The sequence below is a fragment of the Talpa occidentalis genome, unplaced genomic scaffold (assembly GCF_014898055.3).
Source record: "Talpa occidentalis isolate TD23 unplaced genomic scaffold, MPIMG_talOcc4v2.1 talOcc4.11, whole genome shotgun sequence".
In the NCBI taxonomy this organism is placed as follows: Eukaryota; Metazoa; Chordata; class Mammalia; order Eulipotyphla; family Talpidae; genus Talpa; species Talpa occidentalis.
The window spans coordinates 5,031,790-5,051,221 of NW_023601104.1; the positions used below are offsets into that span (position 1 = coordinate 5,031,790).

A 19,432-nucleotide genomic window follows, 5' to 3' on the forward strand; every position below is an offset into this window, starting at 1 on the left:
AACGCTGATTTTGGTCTTGGAAAGCCAGGACCTTCGGTGAGAACTTCGGCTCTAGAAAACGGTCTGTTCCAATCGTACCACATAGGTAATTAAGTACAGCACAGAATACCTGTCGCGGAAGAGTAGAATTTTTTTAACTTAAAATTTTTTTAATTAATTTTTGCTTTTATATATTTTTTACATCATTTTTTCATTTTTGCACAATGCATGCATTTTCATCTTGGTTATATTCCCCATATTCCCCATACAATCCCTCCCCCCTTATTTTGACCCTAATCCCTCCTCTCCTACCCCCTCTCCCTCCCCCACCCCCCCTTTTGTCTCTGGTTTATAGTTGCTTGTTGATTTTGATTTTTACTTTATTATAATTAGTCTTTTCCCTGGTCCCTTATTTAGGTTTTCTAAATTCCTGCTATGAGCGAGACAATCCGGTATTTTTCTTTTTCTTTCTGGCTTAGAAGGAAATATAGGCGAAACACTACATGACATTCACCTCAGCAACATCCATGAAGACACATCACCCAAAGCAGTGATAGCAAAGGCAAAGATAAACAGCTGGGTCTACACCAAATTAAAGAGCAAAAGAGACAGTAACCAAAACAAAGAGACACCCCACCGAATGGGAGAAAATATTTGCACACAACACTGATGATAAAGGAAGAGTGGAATTTTGAAGGAAGATTAAATCTGCTGCAGGCCTCAGCTGCAGAAGCTCCCTTCAGTGGAATTTAGAGTTAGGAGACCCGAAAGGAACCTGACTCCCAGCCCACTCGTTGCTGGCTCCATAGTGTCTTGTCATGGGCAGTACTGATACAGCCAGCTCCTGGCTGCAGGCTGCTTCTCCACTCTCAGACATTGGCCATCCCACCAGGATCGCTTGTAGGATGTGATTCATTTAGATAGGAGACGTGGACTCTAATTTAAACAGCGTGGTGAATGCTGACTCCCACCCTACCTCACCCCCATGAAAACTTGGTAAAAGCAGCGACAAAACTGCCTCTCTTATCCACTGTTGTGTCATTGTCTAATCTGCCAGGAGTGCTCGAATTTATGTATAAAACGTTTCCTTGGAATCACTGCTCCTTTTGGAGTTAAAGTCTTTAGGTGTTCTACCCTTTCCAATTCAAGAAAAAATTCACACAAGAGGTGTGAACAGAATGGAGTTAAACAGTTTGCTTTACTTTAACAATTGTTTATTAAGCACCTACTATGTAATTAGGCACTATGGTGTATATAGGATGATGAGCAAAACCAGAAAGTTTCAGACCTGGAAAGGGGAAGAATATTTGTTAACAAATTACACCAATGCTCAATCAAGAAAATGCACTATGGAAAGGTATTAGAATCTGTGATACCATATAATAAAAGATTTTTCATTGGGGGATGGGTATTACAGTGATTAACTGACCCTAAGAATCAGCAGAAATTAATTTGGTAATATACTGAAGATGAGATGGTGGTGGAGAGGGACCAGCATTCAGGAAACAGAGAAGCCAACCATTATAATGAGAAGCTAACCATTTTAATTGGAAAGGGTGCATCAGAAATTAAACTATGATGTTTCAATGCTTAAACTATGTTTAAGCATTAAAAATTAGTTATGCTGTCTTTAGCTGCCTTTCTCCTCCAAACTTAACATTGTTTTGATTTTTAGATGTTTTGAACATTAAGTACCCTTTTCTATGTCCTAATGCTGAACTCTTTGATGAAAATACTGGTTTTTAATAATCAGCATAATTAATTTTAAGTAATTACATAATTACTTGTTTGTTTTATACATATACATGTTACCAAGCAGGTAACAAAACTGCCTACTCTAAATAAGTTCTGCCATCCATTGCATCAAGACAAAACATACTCTAGTGCTTAATACCTTTAATGGTATTAATGGTATTAAAGGTATTATACAATTAGTGTGCAATAAAGAGAAGAGAAGGGAGAGAACAGATAAACATGTTTTTATGTGAAACACCCAAAGTTCCCCCCACCCCCTCCTAGGTGAATGCCCAACCAAACAGGGTTGGCCCAAAGCAGGGCCACCAAGGCCCAAAAGCCTGCCATACGTCTAAGGCACCTTCTGGTGGGGACACATAGGCAAGGGGCAGAAGGTGCCAGTCAAGTCTGAAAGGAAAGGAGTGAATCAAAATCAAGATAAACGCTGTCATTGTTAACCTCCCCACACATCTCTCACCCACGTCTGTTTCAATTGTCTTTTTCCATGTCCCCCAAGTTCCTGGTATAAGTCCAAGGCTGAGAAGCAAGCTCAGCTTCTATCCATGGCTCTCTGCTCCATACGGCTCCTCCAGGTCTTCTCCTTGCTGCCTATCTTTCTTCCTTCCTTCTCCAGTCTCCTCTCCAACTTTTCCTCTTCCCTACTCAGCTCCACCCTTCCCTGGGGGAAGGGAAACCCGAACCTCCCCTTTTCCTGGGGGCCACCCTGTTACATGCAGACATACATACACACAAACATGGATACCAATATGCTTAACCTATATAGCAATAATGATATAGCTAACATAAGACTGTTGAGTGAAGTTTAAGTTTGTTATTCAAATTTGTTAAATTCATGCTATATCATACCATTAGTAATGTACAAAATACTGTGTGTTAAGTGAACTGGACAAAATTCTTCTCTTTGGTTATAATATGGATGTACCAGAGTTTATTCAACCAGGTCTTTGTTGATGGCTACTTGGCCTATTTCTGGTATTTTGCTATTACAAAATGTTTCTTGTACATAATATGCTTTGGTAATGGGCTTTGGCATAGATTCCTACAAGTGATATTACTAGCTTAGAGAGAAAAACATGTTATTCTGCTTATATTGCCAAATTCACCTTCATAGGAGTTGTGTAATTTTGTATTCACAGTAGCAATGTATGGGATTTCCTGTCTCCCCATAGTCTCTCCAGTAGAGTGGATTATCAAGCTCCTAAATTTCCGCTAATTTGGTAAGTGGAAAATGGTATCTCAGTTACCTAAAAAGTTTCACTTTTACTTTTTTATGAATGGGGTAGAGATTCTTTTTTGAATGGTGTGTGCATATAGTGAAGTACAATGAGGCTGGTTGGGTTTTTAAAATATTTTATTTATTTTTGAGTAGAAGAACTGGAGTGCAGGCCAGAGGTGTGGGGAGGGGCAGGAGAGGATACATCAGAGAAAGAATGGGGAGCAGAGCAGGCAGACTGACTGAAATACACTGCTGAGGGGAGCAGCGGGCGAGACAGGAGAGGTCTTCCTCACCATGTGGGTTAGCTCCCTGGCTGGGGATTGAACTCGGGCTGATGTGGCAGTGGTAGTGCTGAGACTGAACCCCCAGGCCATCAGAGAGGCCCCACAATGGGGCTGTGAAGGAAAGATGTGTGGCTATGAAATTAAGCGGCTTGGATATCTGATCTATTTGGAATATATCCAGTGTAGAATAAAGAGTAGATCCAATTTTATCTTTTCCTATATGGCTCTCCAGCCCCAAACATAGTCATTTTATCCTGATTTAGTGAACTCCCACACCTACTTCTAAAGTAGCAAAATACGACTACTAAAAGCCCTATAGAATGCCTTCTCTGGGAAAGAGAAATCATGTTTATCGAAACCTTAGACTTTGCTCTTAGTGCCACTAGATGGCACGCATCTTTTTCTTTAGATGTTACCTCACTTAGCTCTCTTTTCAGGGAAATCAAGTGTCTGCCGAAGTGTCTCCCTGAACTTTCTTCCTAAATCCCTGCTTGGAATAAGATGGCTTGTATAGCTTTTCAAATCAGATCCAACCTCTGTTGTTTTAAGCCATCCAGTTTCTGGTACTTTGCTTTGGCAGCCCTAGAAAATATAAAGTTACTTTATAATGGTTGAAAGAAAAAGTCATTTCCATTGGGACGTTTGAATGGAGCGATCATCAACATGAAGGAAGATGACACTTGAAGGCCAGCCCAAAGGTGACTTTTCCCACGAACTCTTCCCTAACAGTTCCTAGAAGCAGCACTTACAGCCATAACAGCAAGACTACCTGTTAGTGACTGACCTAGTTGCGTGCCTTACTTTTTCTCTAAGTCTAAGTCCCTCTGGAAGGCAGAAGCCAGTCTCACATGTACTTCCCACAGAGTATAGCCTAGAGCTTTTAGTAATGTTTTCAATGAATGCCTTTTGTAGCAAAGAATGAGGAACTTCTATTACTATAGCAAGATAAGCTTTCAGTCACTATTCTTAGATAGAGTAAACAAACAAAAGCAAGAAAATACTTTTAAGGACAAAATGAAAAGGCTAGATTTAGGGAGAGAGAAAGGCAGGTGAACCTATAGACCAACATGTCTCGATGCTAAATCTCCATTCCTCTGGTTGAGTGTTCAAAAGTGGATCCCTTGTGAAATAAATATGGGGACTTAAACTAGTCTCCTTGCTACAGGATCTCTGTGGGGTCTTCAGTATACCATGGCACACCAGAACTTTCCAATAAGAGTAGGGAATTAGGCTGTACTACCTAGTATTTGACTGCAGAATTTTTTTTTCTTATTATTTTCAAGCACTTGGGCTGGTGTTTGGGAAATGAGCTTTGGTGCACACCACTCCATGTTCACACAAAACCCCTAAGAACACCCTCCAGAGATGCTCTTCTACTTAGTGTGACACTGTGTCTCCAAGCTTGGGTCAAATGTTTCTGTGACTGCTCAGATCTAAGAAATTTGTGCATAGTCTACACTATGTACGAAGCATAGTGTATGTACAAAACATACAAAATATTTTTTTTCATTAAAAGGAGAAGATAAGGAAGTAATCCACTGAAATCATCAAAGGTCTTTTAAAGACACAAATTCTGTTAATCCAGAATGTCACTAGTAATTCTTCCTTGACCTTGGGCATATGAAGACAAGGACAGGGAATTTATATCACTCTCCAGAATAAGGCAAAGGCAGTGTGTTCTTTGGGTCCTCCAAGGAGCAGAGATAAATATAATTAGATATGCATGAGATTTATTGGGGAAAGTGCTTGTGAAGAATAAATAAAAGGAAGCAGGAATAAACAGGTGGAGGCTGTTACCTGTGAAAGGGGAAGAGAAAGGAAGGAGGGTTGGAAGAACCTTAAACTGCTGTGCAGTTCTAAGTAATCTTGGCCAGGCTCCTTGGGAGTTCCTCTGTAAGGTCACATATTAGAGGGGTCCTATATCCCACACAAACGGGCCATCATTAGTAACCTTCAGCCACTGAAAGGGAGCAGCCCATGGTACAAAGACAATGGTGGCAGCAGGAAATCAGAAGGACCTGGGTTTGAATTCCAGCTCTACCATCTAATATGGGAAAGTTATCTAACTTATCTAGATCCCCAATTCCTCCTCCGTAAAATGGAAGTTATTAAAGTATCTACCTCAAGAGTTGTTTTGAGAATAACTCCAGTAAAGTGCTAAGCATTTGGCCTATTTCATTGAAGACCTCACTGAATGCTAACTGATGATTATTACAGGTGCACATAGCTGGTACAGTCAGAAGTCTACACCCCCAGGAAATTCTGACAGCTGAATGAAATGCTGAAAGGTAAGAGAAAGTCTGTATATTGTGTGCAGAACACTGTTCTCCAGAATCTTTTGAATGCCACCTTCCTCCTTGCTTCAACAGAAAACAGTCACTCTGCTGAAATTTACTTTCTTTCTTTAAGACTTATTTATTTATGCATAGAAGAACTGAGGTAGAGGCCAGAGGTGGGGGGGGGCGGTGGCTGGTGATGGTGGTGGTGAGAGGATTCACCAGAGACAGAGTGGGGAGCAGAATAGGTGGATCTACTGAAATGCACCAAATGTCATATGTGGTTATGCTCCCTGACCCGGATCGAACTAAGGCCCTAGCCCTGATAGCACTCAGACTTAACCCCTAGGCCACCAGGGAGGCCCTGAGGAACTTTACTTTCAAACACTCAATATAAGAGAAAAAGGACAGCATTCCCTAGACTGGAATGACTCGTGTGGGGGGATGTTCCCCCCCACACCTTTGCAAGTTTCTCTTGAAGAGTTTAGTGTGCTTATCTATTTACCTGTGTACTTCCCAGCAGAGATCAATAGTGCCATAAAAAGTGAGCTCAAGGCTCAGTTAAGCACATTACAGAATATTGAAAAGGTCATCACAGTAAAGTATATCACTATAATCCACAGAATATGAGGCATTAAAACCCTAATACCTTGACTTTTGATCAGAATTTATAGGGGATGAGAGGAATGAATTACTTCATTGCATTTTTATGGCCAAAATTAAAACAAGGGTGGATTCACTTAACCCCTGTCAGCTGTCTTAAATTCATTGAACTGCCTTCAGTGTTTACAGAATTCTCTCCATGGAACACGAGGATGTGTGCAGTAGGGAGCTGCTATGGCAAAGGGAGAGACGAGATGGTGATAACAGAAGTAGCTGGTGAGACATCCTCACACATTTGAGACTAAGCTGATGGTTAAGAAGGTGCTGATGGTTTCTCAAGGATATTAGGAACCTGACCCCTACATCTAGGATCTTGACTGACTCAAATGTGTGACCTGTCCTTCCATTAACCTTGCAGCCAGGACAGGTTCTGTTCCTGTGCACCACAAGTAGAAGTGTTTTAGGAGCTAAAGATAGTTCCTGCTGCCCACAAAGAGAGTGGACAGAGAGAAACATGAAACCATGTGGATTATCTCACATCCAGAAGAGAGTGCTTAATACCTGCAAGAATTCTGGGTGAAGCAACAATGGGGTCTGATGTAGAAATATTTTCAGGAAATTTTCCCTGAAAAATTACCAAAGAAAGAACGTATTCAATTGCACAAAATGACCATTTGTAGCGTTACTGTTTACTTTTTTGCAAAATTTATGCCACCCTTTGAGAAACTCCGTCCATGGAAGAGGCAGAGGGAATTGCATGCCAGGCATTAATCCTCACAGCAGCCCTGTGATATGGGAATTACGCCTATTTTACAGAAGAGAAAGCTGAGGTGTGGAAAGGTCAAGAAAATTGTGCAAAGTCCTAAACTATTACATGTCATAGCTGCGATTCCACTCTGGATCTGCCAAGCTCCCAAATCCAACCTCAGTCTGACACGCCAATGTCAATTGCAACACTTGTCCCCATGGGGGACACCCTTGAACTTGGGTGCACACTTGATTCAGAAGCCATCACCTTTTTATTTGGGTGGTAACTGCAAACTTTCTATCTATAAACAAACAAAAAGCCTTTCTAGTGGCTGTGATTTCCTACTAGGGCTGGTTGCTTTGGCTTTACTTTTGACTTTCTTTTAAAATGCAAATTATGCTAAGTGAGGAGAAACATATTGTAAATAAATGTTTCAGATACCTTATTTTCTAAAGGGAGACTTTGATAACATTAGATTCCTTTATCTGGGGGAAGAGCCAGAGGGGTTTATAGAAGCAATGCAAAAAAAAAGGGAACAGTTGGAGGGGCCAAGCACATGAATCTATTTCTGAATTTTACTGGAGACTGACCCCAGTGATTCTTTTTACTTTTTAGGAAAAGTAAGTTTTAAATTTTAGATGTCATACCCATCTCAAGATAACATTATAAGAAATAAATAAAATATAAATGAGAATAATTTGTAATGTAAACAACTTAATCCAAAGTATGGTGTTATTTAGTTTGTAAATGTATTCAGGTTTATGGCCAAAATACTCTCTATTCTTTGTGGAGGCATTCTTTTGACCATGCATCACATTAACGTGATGGGAAAAAATGTACTTGGACACTAGAAACAAATCATAGAAATCAATGATCTGTTGTAGAAAATAATATTTAATATTTCAAATGGAAAGAAATATTGCACTTAGGAAAATATTGACTGTTTATCTTGATTTTCAACATTATTTCCTCTTAGAGTTTTCAAAACAATTGATGTTTCTGTCAATTTGACTTAAAAAAATTTAGTGCTATATCAGAATTTACCAGCAGAGGGGGGTAAAGGAACACAAAACATCTTGCTGTTTAGGATAATTTTGTGCATTAATAGGAAAGCAAGGTCTTAAATCCATGCTTTTTGAAGTAAATAATGGGTCCACATGAACATGGCAGCCCAGGCTATACCACAGGCAAACAGACAGCTCATTTGGTCACAAAGACATTGACTTTTGATCAGAAGTTATAGGAGATGAGAAAAATGAACCACCTTAGTTCATTCTTACGACCAAATTTGCCAAGTACAGAGTTTAATTTTCCAATTTTTTAAAAACTATAGTGAAAATCAGTTTTGCTATACTAAAATCTATTGCTTAATTTTGCATGCCTGTTTTCAAATATTCATTTAGAGTGAAAGTACATTTTTAAGGTAGATATATGTCCATGTGATGGAAATTGACTTTTACAAATTGTATATCAGATACACACAATATTAATTTAGCTGAAGAGTGAATGTGGAAACACAATATGGTGTCCAAAAGGTACCAAAAGCACAGCACAGTGCACACACACACACTCCTTTCAGAAGCCAGTTATCTGCCTTAGATAGATGCTAGTTAATATTCTAAAATTACTTTCTCTAAAACTCAAAGGAAGGTGATTTTACAAATTAGAATGTATGAGCCCTTACCTATTCTTACCTATTCTAACTGGGAATAGACCACAACAACCATTGTCAAGAACTTAAAATATATATTGAGTGATTCCCTTGCCAGGCATTAGAGACACAAAGATATTGACTAAAAAGACAAAAAAGAATATAATTTTCAATGAGATATCTCTTGTAAGAAAGAAGCGACCAATCACCAATAGATGAGAATTCCAGTATCTAATCAATTTCTAATCATTTCACCAAGTTTCTCACATTCATTCAATTCATAGTTCTTACAGAATGGTATTAGAAGTTAAACTGATGCATGTTAAAAATGTTAAGAATTTTTTTGAGCAGAAATTGATTCCAAATGGCAGTGCTAAACTGGAAGTACTAGGGTCCTCCACTGGTGGCGCAGCGGTTGAGCGCTGGGTTGAGAGGCTGCCAGCAGCCTCTGCAGCGCCAGTTCAATCCCTGGCCACCGGCGAGGGTCCCACAAAAAAAAAAATAAAATTAAATTAAATAAATAAATAAATAAATAAAATAAACTGGAAGTACTTAAGAGCTTTCCACTGCCAGGAGCTGGGAGAGAGACTTACAGAGAAAAGGAGGAAGTAAGGGAATTATTGACTGGCTACAGTTTAAAACCTAAGTTGACTGTGATTATTTTCCTCAGGTTTTGATTGTGTAACTTTGAGCCATTTACAGATTTAGTTCTCGGTTTGCTTGCATAGGTGGCCACTGCATTAGAGACACCTCATTCTAAGGGCCTTCTCATTTATATAACAGTAGTATCCAGAGTTTTGTGGTTTTACCGAAGAATTCAAACCTTGTAGATTAGAGAAGAAAACTGTCAGCTTTGTCAGTCGTCAAAAGTGTCAATTTCTTCTTCACTGGCTTTTCATACAGGATCCAGGAGTAATGCCATTCTCTTGGCTTTAAGGAATATGCTGTATATATTATTCCCTGGCTTAGAAGATCTTTCATTCATATTGACATTTTCCCATCTCAGAAAGTCAAGTCTTGATAGAAGAACTCGATATCTCATCTGTTGACCGACACCATAAGTTCCGGAATGTGTTGTCAATTGATAAGATAGCCTTAAGGTCCGCAGGTATCCTGCAATCAAGGAATTCTGGCACTGTTGCGGAGGGCATGATGAGGAAATGGAATGTAAGAATTAGAACTGGATAAGGGGAGTGAAAGGGGGTCCGAGAGGACAGAGTTTTGAGTAAGTAAGAATTCAGGTATGTACTAGAAAGTACCAGATGAATTATAAGGAATAGTGAGCAATGAGAGCATCCAAGAGGTAGAGATCATTTAGTTTACCAGAGTTTAAGAGATGCCTTACTCTAAAACATGGAAAAGACAGAGGAGACTGTCCTGGATCTAACACATATATATACCTTTTGAGTCACTGCAGTAGGCCTCTGTCTTTCTAAATAAATGGATGTAGACATAGCAAATAGCTAAGGATAATAACTATTTCACAGGTTGGGAGATGAATGAGGTTATGTGTGTGAGATTTGCCACCTACACTGGGTACTCCATATCAATTCCCTTTCCATTTCTCCATTGTCATAATCCATCTTAGAAATGCTGTTTCCAAAGAAAAGGCAGCCGGTAAGCATTAAATGCTATAAGTCTCAGCATTTCCCACAAAGCAAAGCATCACCAAGAATTTTAATAATAAATATGAGCATAAGTGATAAATATTATTTTTCTCTCTCACCTACTTGTGCTCTATGCTCAAGAAAATTGTCCCTCAAATCTCTTAAAATTGTTCATACTGAGTCCTATCTGTAATCCTATATGGCAAATATATCCTATTTTTCTCTGCAATAAATTCAACGCAATTACGAAACAGATGGAAGTTTTTCTAAATGAAATCACTAGTAACTCTTAAGAATTTCCCCCATTTCAGTTCTGGAATGGGCATACCTACTATTTTTCATCATGGATAAAATGACTTAACACATCTGTGTGTTAAGTAAACAAATATCCTTTGTGTTTTATGGCAAATTTTCCCTTTCATAAAGATGGCCACCTTTATGGGGAAAGGAGTGAGAACAAAATGACAAATGGAGTTACATTTGCACTTAGAGTACGATTATTTCCTATCAGGTCATTTTGGTAGATAATGTTAGATCGTGACATGGTTGCTTAGCAACCCTACCATCAATGAACTCAGAATTCTTGTTTTGTTGGGAAATCTTAAGGAGCAATACCTCAGAAAAACTTCTGTTGTGTTTGGATTATTCAGACTAAAGGTGATTTTTACAAAAGATTTAATTAGACTTAAGAGTAGAAATTTACTTAATAGGATTTGTATTTCTGTTTAAATAATGAAGAAAGATATTGTTCCGTACTGCATCTTGACTGAGACAGAAGACTCTGGCTGTGAGGTGCAAGAAGGAACAATTCCCCTTGCATAAGAGTGAGGTGCCACCCAGAGCATCTGGAAGCAGCCATCCTCATGCCAATGCTAGTGTCTTTACCCTCACCTTTGAACCTCATCCAGGATCTCGTTTCATCAATTTTCCCTCTTCCATTTTCAATTTTTCTTTCTCCGTGGTTCCTAGCCTCAAACATAAAAGAGTGAAAACAAGATCCACATCCTTTGAGTTTTCCAGCTACCTTCCTACCCTCTTTTCAGTGCCTCCACCTCCACAGGTAGCTGCAACCCTCTGGTTTTTAATCCACTGAAAATACTCTCGCTGAGATGACAGTAATCTGGTTGCCAAATGCACTCAGCAATTTTCAGTCATTATTTCATTCTCTCGCCAACTAGAGAACTCTTTTCTTTTGACACTTCCAGCCTCTCTTGGATCTGTCTCCCTGTAAATGTTGGGATTTCTCAAAACTACGTGCTCAGTCTTATCCTATTCGGCATGGTTAGCTTAAGTAACATCATCACCTCCCATAATTTTACCAGTTTATTAGTAAGGACTTTCAAACACATGCTGTGCTGACTCAAACCTCATTCTGGGGTTCCAGGCTCATTTTCCTAACTATCCCTCCTAAACATTTCTGTCTTACAGGTACAATATATAGGTATAGATATTTTCTGAAAAAAAATGTGTCCTTAGGTAATTTTATCATGTGAATGTCCTAGTGCAATTATGCAAATCTAGATGGTGTTGCCTGCCACACACCTAAGCTGTATGGTATAGCCTATCGGGACCCCCCATTGTTGACCAAAACTCAGTAAGCAACGTGTGACTGTTCTTCATGCTGTTTCTGTCTCCTCACCATCCTCCTGGTGTCCCCACCCCAATGAGTACCAACAGCCTGCTTGTTCTTCCTATCTTCTCTTCTCAGGTAATGAATGCCTGCACCATCCACCCAGTTTCCCAACTAAGAAATCTGAATCATCTTGCATTCCTCATCTTCCATTATGTGCCACATTAAACTACTCCTCAGAGTCCATTTATTTAGGTCCCAAAGTATCTTTTGAATCTGGCCCTACATCAACATCCCTATTTAATTCAACTCATATAAAAACAGTTGAAATGTCTGAATTGTCTCTTACCTTCAATCTCCATCTTCCTAACCTTCTCACAGACACATTGTGTTTTCCAACCATGTCACTTCCCGGATTGTGTAAGTAACATTTTCTTCTAAAGCATCACACACAAGGCCCTTCATGTCTACCTATTCTTACATTTTAGCGCCAACTTTGTCATTTCCTTTGTCACATTTCTTGGTGCCTGTGTCACATACCATCGCATATCCAATGCTATTACCACACATGTAGGAAAAACTGATGGTTTCCTACACTTGAGTGTTCTCCCATCCCTTTGTGCCTTTGTACATGCAAGCATGCTAGGACTTTTTCTTTTTTCCTTCTCTGTCTTAGGAGCCTTATGCTTCAAGAGTCAGCTTAAATATTACCTCCTTGGGGTTCTCTGCCCAAGCAGTTAAGCAGTCCCTCCTTAGTACTATCTTGTCATATTGTACTGAGTGTATTTTGACACTTATCACTGTCCTCAAATGATGTAAATATAGTGTTTTGATGTTGTATTTACCGACCTGTCTCTGATAACGAGACTGTCAGCTCTTTGATGGCATGTAAGATTTTTTTAAGCTTTGATATTTCCTTATCCCTTGCATGAAATAGGTGCTAAATAAAGGCTGAGTGAATGAATGAATAAACATAGAACAAGTTAACTCAATTATGAAGATTATAGGACTCTAAAATAGACTCTAATAGAAGTTGTGAAACTCGTTAGATAAAAATCAGTAAGACTCACACCCGTTAGGGTGGCTACTGTTAACATAACAGAATATAACAAATGTTGGTGAAGATAACAAGAAATTGGAACCCTTGAGCACTTTTGATGGGACAGTAAAAAGGTTCAGCCATTACTGGAAAACAGGAAGGTAGTTCCTAAAAATTTAAAATAATTAAATAACTCCATGAAAGTCATATGTTAAGAAAATGTTTCTGGAGAAGAAAGTAGAACTGGAACTTCAAAATGTCTCCACCAATCTGCATGGACTTAAAAAGGTTGACATAAAATCTCCAAATGGCAATCACCAGTTATCCAAAAAGTGAACCTGAGCTTGAACTGATTCTTTGGTCTTTCACAATCTGTTAGCAGCAGGAAACATTTCAAACTTTCCTATTAGGGCTTCAAAAATTTCCTTTTGCCGATACAACTGTACTATACTCCAGCAATCCTGCAGTTGGATATATCCAAAAGAATTAACAGCAGGGTCTCAAAGATTTACCTGCATGCCTATGTTCATAGCAGCATTATTCTCAATAGCCAAGAGGTGGCAGTAACCCAAATGTCCATTGATACATAAACAAGTAATCAAAATGTGGATTTTGTAAAATGGACTATTATTCAGCCTTAAAAAAGGAAGGAGATGCTGCTACATGCAGTACCACGGATGAGTGCTTTATCGGTCATTTAGGCTGAATGTCTGTTTCATCTCATTTGAATGCTTTTCTTTGTAAAATATTCCTTAACACAAATAATAGAATATTTGAATATTATAATGAAATCTGATGACTTAAGTTGATAAATGAATTATATTAATAAACAAAATATTCCATTTATTTTTAGGAATGGTGCTCTACTTTTTACCATGTCCATTGTGCTTATGTCTTGAACACTCCGTAGTGATAGAGTTCAATATTAGTAGCCTTAGGAGGAGTTCTCGCAGAGTTTATAATCCAAAGAATTATCTCAACACTTACAGAGAGTTATCCTATGGGTGCCCATGAAAATATGTACACATGCATCGTGACTGCACGCACAAACACGCACACGTCAGTTGCTGAAGCTTGTGAAGCATTCATGAGTCAGGTTTTTGAATAATTAAATAACATTGAGAAAATAATTAAATAACTCCATGAAAGTCATATGTTGAGAAAATGTTTGTAGAGAAGAAAGTGGAGCTGGAACTTCAGAATGTCTCTACCAGTCTTCACTAACTTAAAAAGGTTGACATAAAGTCTCTTAATGACAATCACCAGTCATCCAAAAAGTAGACCTCTGTTTGAGCTGATTCCTTGGTCTTTAACAATCCGTTAACAGCAGGAAACAATCTCAAACTTTCCCAATAGGGTTTCAGAAATTTCCCTTTTCTGAACCTACACATTTTTATCTCTCCCATGGAAAGCATAAACACCAGGGGTGAAATGGAATTCAGGATTCTTAAATGATTCCCTACTCTAATATGGCTCATTTTCCATCATTGAACCTTTGGGGTTACTTCAATTAAAAAAAAAAAAAAAAGCCTGCTAGGCACCGAAATTGAGCAGTTGATTCAAACTGGTGAATCTGACAAGGAAAGGACCTGTGAAATTTGCCATGTGCCCGGGGTACAATAGAATCCCAGATATACTACTACTTTCCTGCATATCTGCAGCCTGGGGACCCAGCCCAGTCCCCAGGCTCAGCTCCTCGTCCCTTCCAAATCTGCAGCAAGTACATCTCTACTAGTCTGAGCCCTGCCATTTCTGAATTGCTGGGGAGCTATACGAAAACATCATGAACTCAACCTGTGTTAACCTGAGATGCTGAAAATAGAAATAGGAGTCCACTTTCTTAGATTCCTGTTATTTCATATAAAGTTTTTTTTTTTTCTTAAGCCTCTGTTCTTGCTGGTCATCTCATTACAACTGCTCTTTTATTTTTCCAGCTTTATTGAGATATAAATGACACATAACATTGGTAAGTTTAAGGTGTACACTATGATGACTGGATACTTGTATATACGTGATTACCACACTCAGTTTAGTTAACACATCCATAATCACTTAATTTTAATTTATTTTGTGTATATGTAGAAAGAACATTTAGTATCTACTCTCTTTTACAGCTGCTTTAAATTTTTTACTCTTTGTATCCAGTTCTGCCTGTCAGCAAGTTTACTTGGGAAAAGGGAAAATGTTCCCTTCTGTGCAGAGGCAGAAAATGAAGGAGAGAAGATCCATTACCCCATGGGATCGCCTCCTAGACCCACAGGTATTTATGCAGATGGGACCAAGTAAAAGTGAATTTCTTTAGAAAGCAGGCCTAATGAGAGAAATCACAAAATTTAAAATCCTTTAGAAACCCTTCGACAGAATGAGGAAGAGCGGTTAGGCATAGAGTAAGCCACATGCACGTAGACGTGGGGATGGTGGAGGTTTTCTAGGCTGATGGTGTGTGTGTTAGTGTGTGGTACAAAGTTCTACAGTAATCTCCAAAATCTTGCTTTTAATTTGCATTCTCATTTGCTTTGGCTGAGGCTGCTGAGAGCCACTGACACTTCCCTCTTTTAGTCCTTCAGTAAATCATCCTGAGAAACTGTTGGTTGGCTTTCTAGTTTCAGCTGAAAGGTTTCCTGTAGAGAGGCCTGTTATCCCAACTGAACTATAAAGGATGACCACGTAATTGACCATATAAACCAGGACACATACAGAGTCAAAGTGCTCACAAACAAGAATTACTAGACAGTAATATTGGTCTATAACAGGAGAAAACTTAGACACATGGTCCGTAGTTCAGCACCAGGTATCTGGGTAGTGGCAGCCATCCAGATCCAGAATTGGCACAATTCATATTCTCAGAGGGTTCATGGGGATGCTCTTTCCCTCCAAATACTTTGGAACCAAGGGTGAAACTGTAAGAAGATTGGCTCCTTCTATATCTGCTTTGTACTGTAGCCTCGTACTCTTACTTTGTTTCTTCAAATGACTAGCTTACTAGTATTTGTCCATTATTGTCTGTGTTGGTCTGCCAGGGCAAGCTTACAAAATAGACTGAGTGACTGAAACAACAGGGGTTTGTTTTCTCACTGTTCAGCGGCTAAATGACCAAGATGAATGTGGTGGCAGCTTTTAGTTTTCCATGAGACCTCTCTCCTTGACTTGCAGTTGGTTGTCTTCATGCCATGTCCTCACTAGTTCTCTCCTCTGTGCACACGCACCCCGCATCTCACCGTGTGTGCTTATCTCCTCTAAGGATACAGTCAGATTGGATCAAGACCTACCCTAAAGCACCCATTTTAACTTAATTGCTCTTTAAAGACCCTGTCTCCAAATGCAGTTCTATTCTGAGGTACTGAGGTTTAAGGCTTCATATGTGAATTTTGGGGAGACAGAATTCAGTCTCTGACCCTGTCTCTTCTCCATCTAGCCTCCATTTAATGACCTTACTGCACCTTTGCTTCTTCCCATCTCACTGAACATCCTTCTTTGTCAATGCTCCCGTAAGTATGCTAACAGTGCTTACTGCAGGCACTGTGATGGTGTGCTGAGTCAGTCTTTACACACTGGAGCCCTGTGCAGTCTACAGTGGAGCCCTGTGCAGTCTAGGTGGGAAGAGCAGTGTGGTATATGCAGAAAAACTAAAGAGCATTTAAGTGCTGTCCTGGCTGCAACAGGTCACCACTCCACATATGAGAAACATGACATTGGTCAGGACTAGTGTGCTCAGAAAGACTCCACATGGAAGGTGAGGGTGTGCTGGGTCTTGAGGGATTGTCTAATAGGGCTTCAGGGTCATCAAAAAACAAATGATTCAAAAGGCACAATAAGAATAATGGACAGGAGACAGTGGGCAGCCCTCTGCGAGGAGGAGAGATGTGGTGGAAGGAGTAGAGTGAGGCTCTCCTAGGGAGAACCTTGAAAGAGAAACATGACTTTGAGGAGACTTGTTACAAGCAGTGCAGCCTTTGAGAAGAAGAATAGCCAGGAAATATGATGCAGTGGAAGGAAGGTTCTTCCCATGGTAAGCTGATGGTTAGGGTGGAAAAGTTTGAGGCCAAACTACTGATGCAGACTCTATTAAAAGAATTTACTCGAATGTTATAAATAGTACAAATAGATATTTAGCTATTTCAGTCTTTTGGTATAAAGTAGTATAAGTATAGACTTATTCTGTGCCATATTAAAGGATATGAGAGAAAATGGGTATGACTGTAGGGAAGACAGATTTTATAAAGGCATTTCTAACATCTACAGTTATGGAATAGGGAAAGAACTCGTAAGTGAGAACTAGAGGCTTGATCAGATTTCCTAAAAGAATTCAAATTGAGGCATAGATGTTTCCAGAGATAGTCACAGTGAAACCATAGTTCTCAAGCTGCAGGCCATGTCGAGGTGTGACTTTGACACTCCTCCCATGGAGAGGTGGATTTTCCCCTCTCCTTGAACCTGGACTAACCCTATGACTGAATTTCTAAGCTGACTTTAAAAAGGCATTGTAGCTTCCATTTTCTCATCATGAGCCTAGAAAAGTATAAACCAAAAAGTCTTAGCCAATAACAAGCACTAGCTGGCAGGCATATGCGTGAAACCATGGGTGATTCTCACTTGGGGTCTCCCATGACATCACAGTCAAGGGTTCAAGATGTCAGCTGAGTTGCAGTCATTTGAGCTTGCCTGGGACTAGAGGATCCCCTTCTCTGATGGTTCACTCATGTGATGAAGGCCATTCACAGGAGCCCTCAGCTCCGACTCAGATGGGCTTCTCCATAGGCTTCCTAAGTGTCCTCATAACTATGACTGCTGGCTTTCCCCATAGCTAGTAATCTTAGCAAGAGGGAAAGGCAGGAGCTGCAGCGTCTTTTATGACCTAGCCTAGGACATTTCATTCCATCATTTCTGCACAGTCCTCATGGCTACACAGGCCAGTCCTGCTCTATATGAGAGTGAGCTTCATACTCTGAAACAGGGATCATTGATCATCTTGGTGACCGTATTATTACAAGCCACAAACCTTAACTAAATTCTTTGAAGTTGGGGTTTCCTTGCTGTTTGGTCACACCTCTAATTATCATGATAACCAAAATGACATCAAAAAAGGGGAGAGACTTATTTGTAGAAGCTTTAGTCCTCCACTGACCTCATGATAGAACAAGTCTAAGTTTTTTGGGGGGCTTACAGGGAAAAGGTGGTCTTCATAAAAATATGAAGTAGAACCAGTCTTTGAAACTGCTCCTGTTGGGCTGCTATTGCCAAAGGTTATTATCCTCTCAACTGGGTATATGATTTCAAAGACCCCAGAATTTGAGTCTCCAACATCAGTCCCAGTTCCCTGCTCCCCATCTTTCACTGGAGTCCACTTACCTATCTTTACTGAACTTGGATATTTCTTTGAGGGGTGTGTTCGAGTCAATGCTGGGGATAATTTCTTCCTTGGGTCGGTCCTTATTGATATCCAACACTTTAGCTAATCCACCTGCCACAGTCTAGCAGTTTACACAAATGGATTATGTATAGGTAGATAAAAAGTGCAAGGGGAGAGGGAGGAAGAGGGGCATCATCAGGGCAGGAATCTCAGTTCAAATCAAGAACTAAACACACATCATTCGTCATATAGGGTGTACATGCAGCCTGTGCTAGGTGTGTATGTGCAGGTTCCTGTACTAGGTAAGGTGTCCTCCCTTACTCCCTAGCCCCTATCACCTTGATCTTGGACTTCCCAGCATCCAGACTGAAAAACAAATGTTTGTTTTAAGTTACCCAGTCTGTGGTAATTTTGTTATAGTTATCCAAATGGACTATGGCATGAACTGATGATTTTGTAAACTGCAAATATATGAGTTTACTGAGAAAAGCAGCATGGGGCACTGTGGCGCTGTGCCAGACCTCCAGTGATGGCACTCAGAACAAGACAGGTACTGGGGACTGAGGGACAAAAATCACCTCACAATACAGCAGTTAAGTTTCTTAGATGCCTGATGCCTACCGGGGTCAGAATGTGTGTTTTCATCCTAGCCCACAGTGAGGGAGCCCTGTGCAAGCGCTCCCAGTGGGCCGGGCCTTGATGCCCATCAGTGTCTCAGTGCTTACTCTCCTCAGTGGGTAGCAGCAGGGAAGCTCCTGGTGATGCTTCACTCTTACTGTGCGTGTCAACATGGTTTCCTCTGACACAGAAAGGTGATCTACAGAGATCAGACATTTGAAAGGAAAGCATACAAAAAGTATTATTTAGCTTTCAGTGTTGTAGCCTTTATGGACTGCAGATAATTAAATCTAGAGTTAAGACCATGAAGTCATCAAAACTGGAGGAACTTGGAGAGGTTCCAGATTCATGTTTCTACCTTCAAGGATGTGCCAAACTATGACAGGTGACACGATGATACCTCTTGACCTTAATGACCAAATGTGATTTAGCCACGTATATTGCTCTTCCCTCAAGACTCTGCTCAGGAGTTACTTCTGAGTGAAGTTTACACACACACACACACACACACACACACACACATCACACAAAGACTCACTTAAACTTATACATACCATACACATACCAACCACACTCAAGCACACACCCACTCATACCACCTCACATGCCCCTCTGCCACCACAAAATCAAGGATCCTTAAGGGCTATCAGTGCAGGTTGATATGCCTCTACTCTTATCCATACCATGCAACTTTACACGACCATTTCCTTATAATTATATTTTTAAATTTTAAATT

General features: G+C 39.9%; 1 long non-coding RNA gene across 6 annotated transcripts in view; it reads left to right on the top strand.

The window, feature by feature from the left end:
- The first annotated feature begins 2 nt into the window (after positions 1-2).
- The window catches only part of LOC119237895 (uncharacterized), a 138,280-nt gene continuing 118,850 nt past the window's right edge, over positions 3-19,432 (top strand). For 3 of the 6 annotated variants that reach the window (XR_008553741.1, XR_008553743.1, XR_008553742.1), the window contains exons 1-4: positions 3-85; positions 2,871-2,951; positions 5,452-5,522; positions 14,874-14,988. This is a non-coding gene — a long non-coding RNA (uncharacterized LOC119237895). The remainder of the gene's footprint in view (positions 86-2,870; positions 2,952-5,451; positions 5,523-14,873; positions 14,989-19,432) is intronic. The other 3 variants (XR_008553740.1, XR_008553739.1, XR_005123463.2) reach the window with 1 other exon arrangement.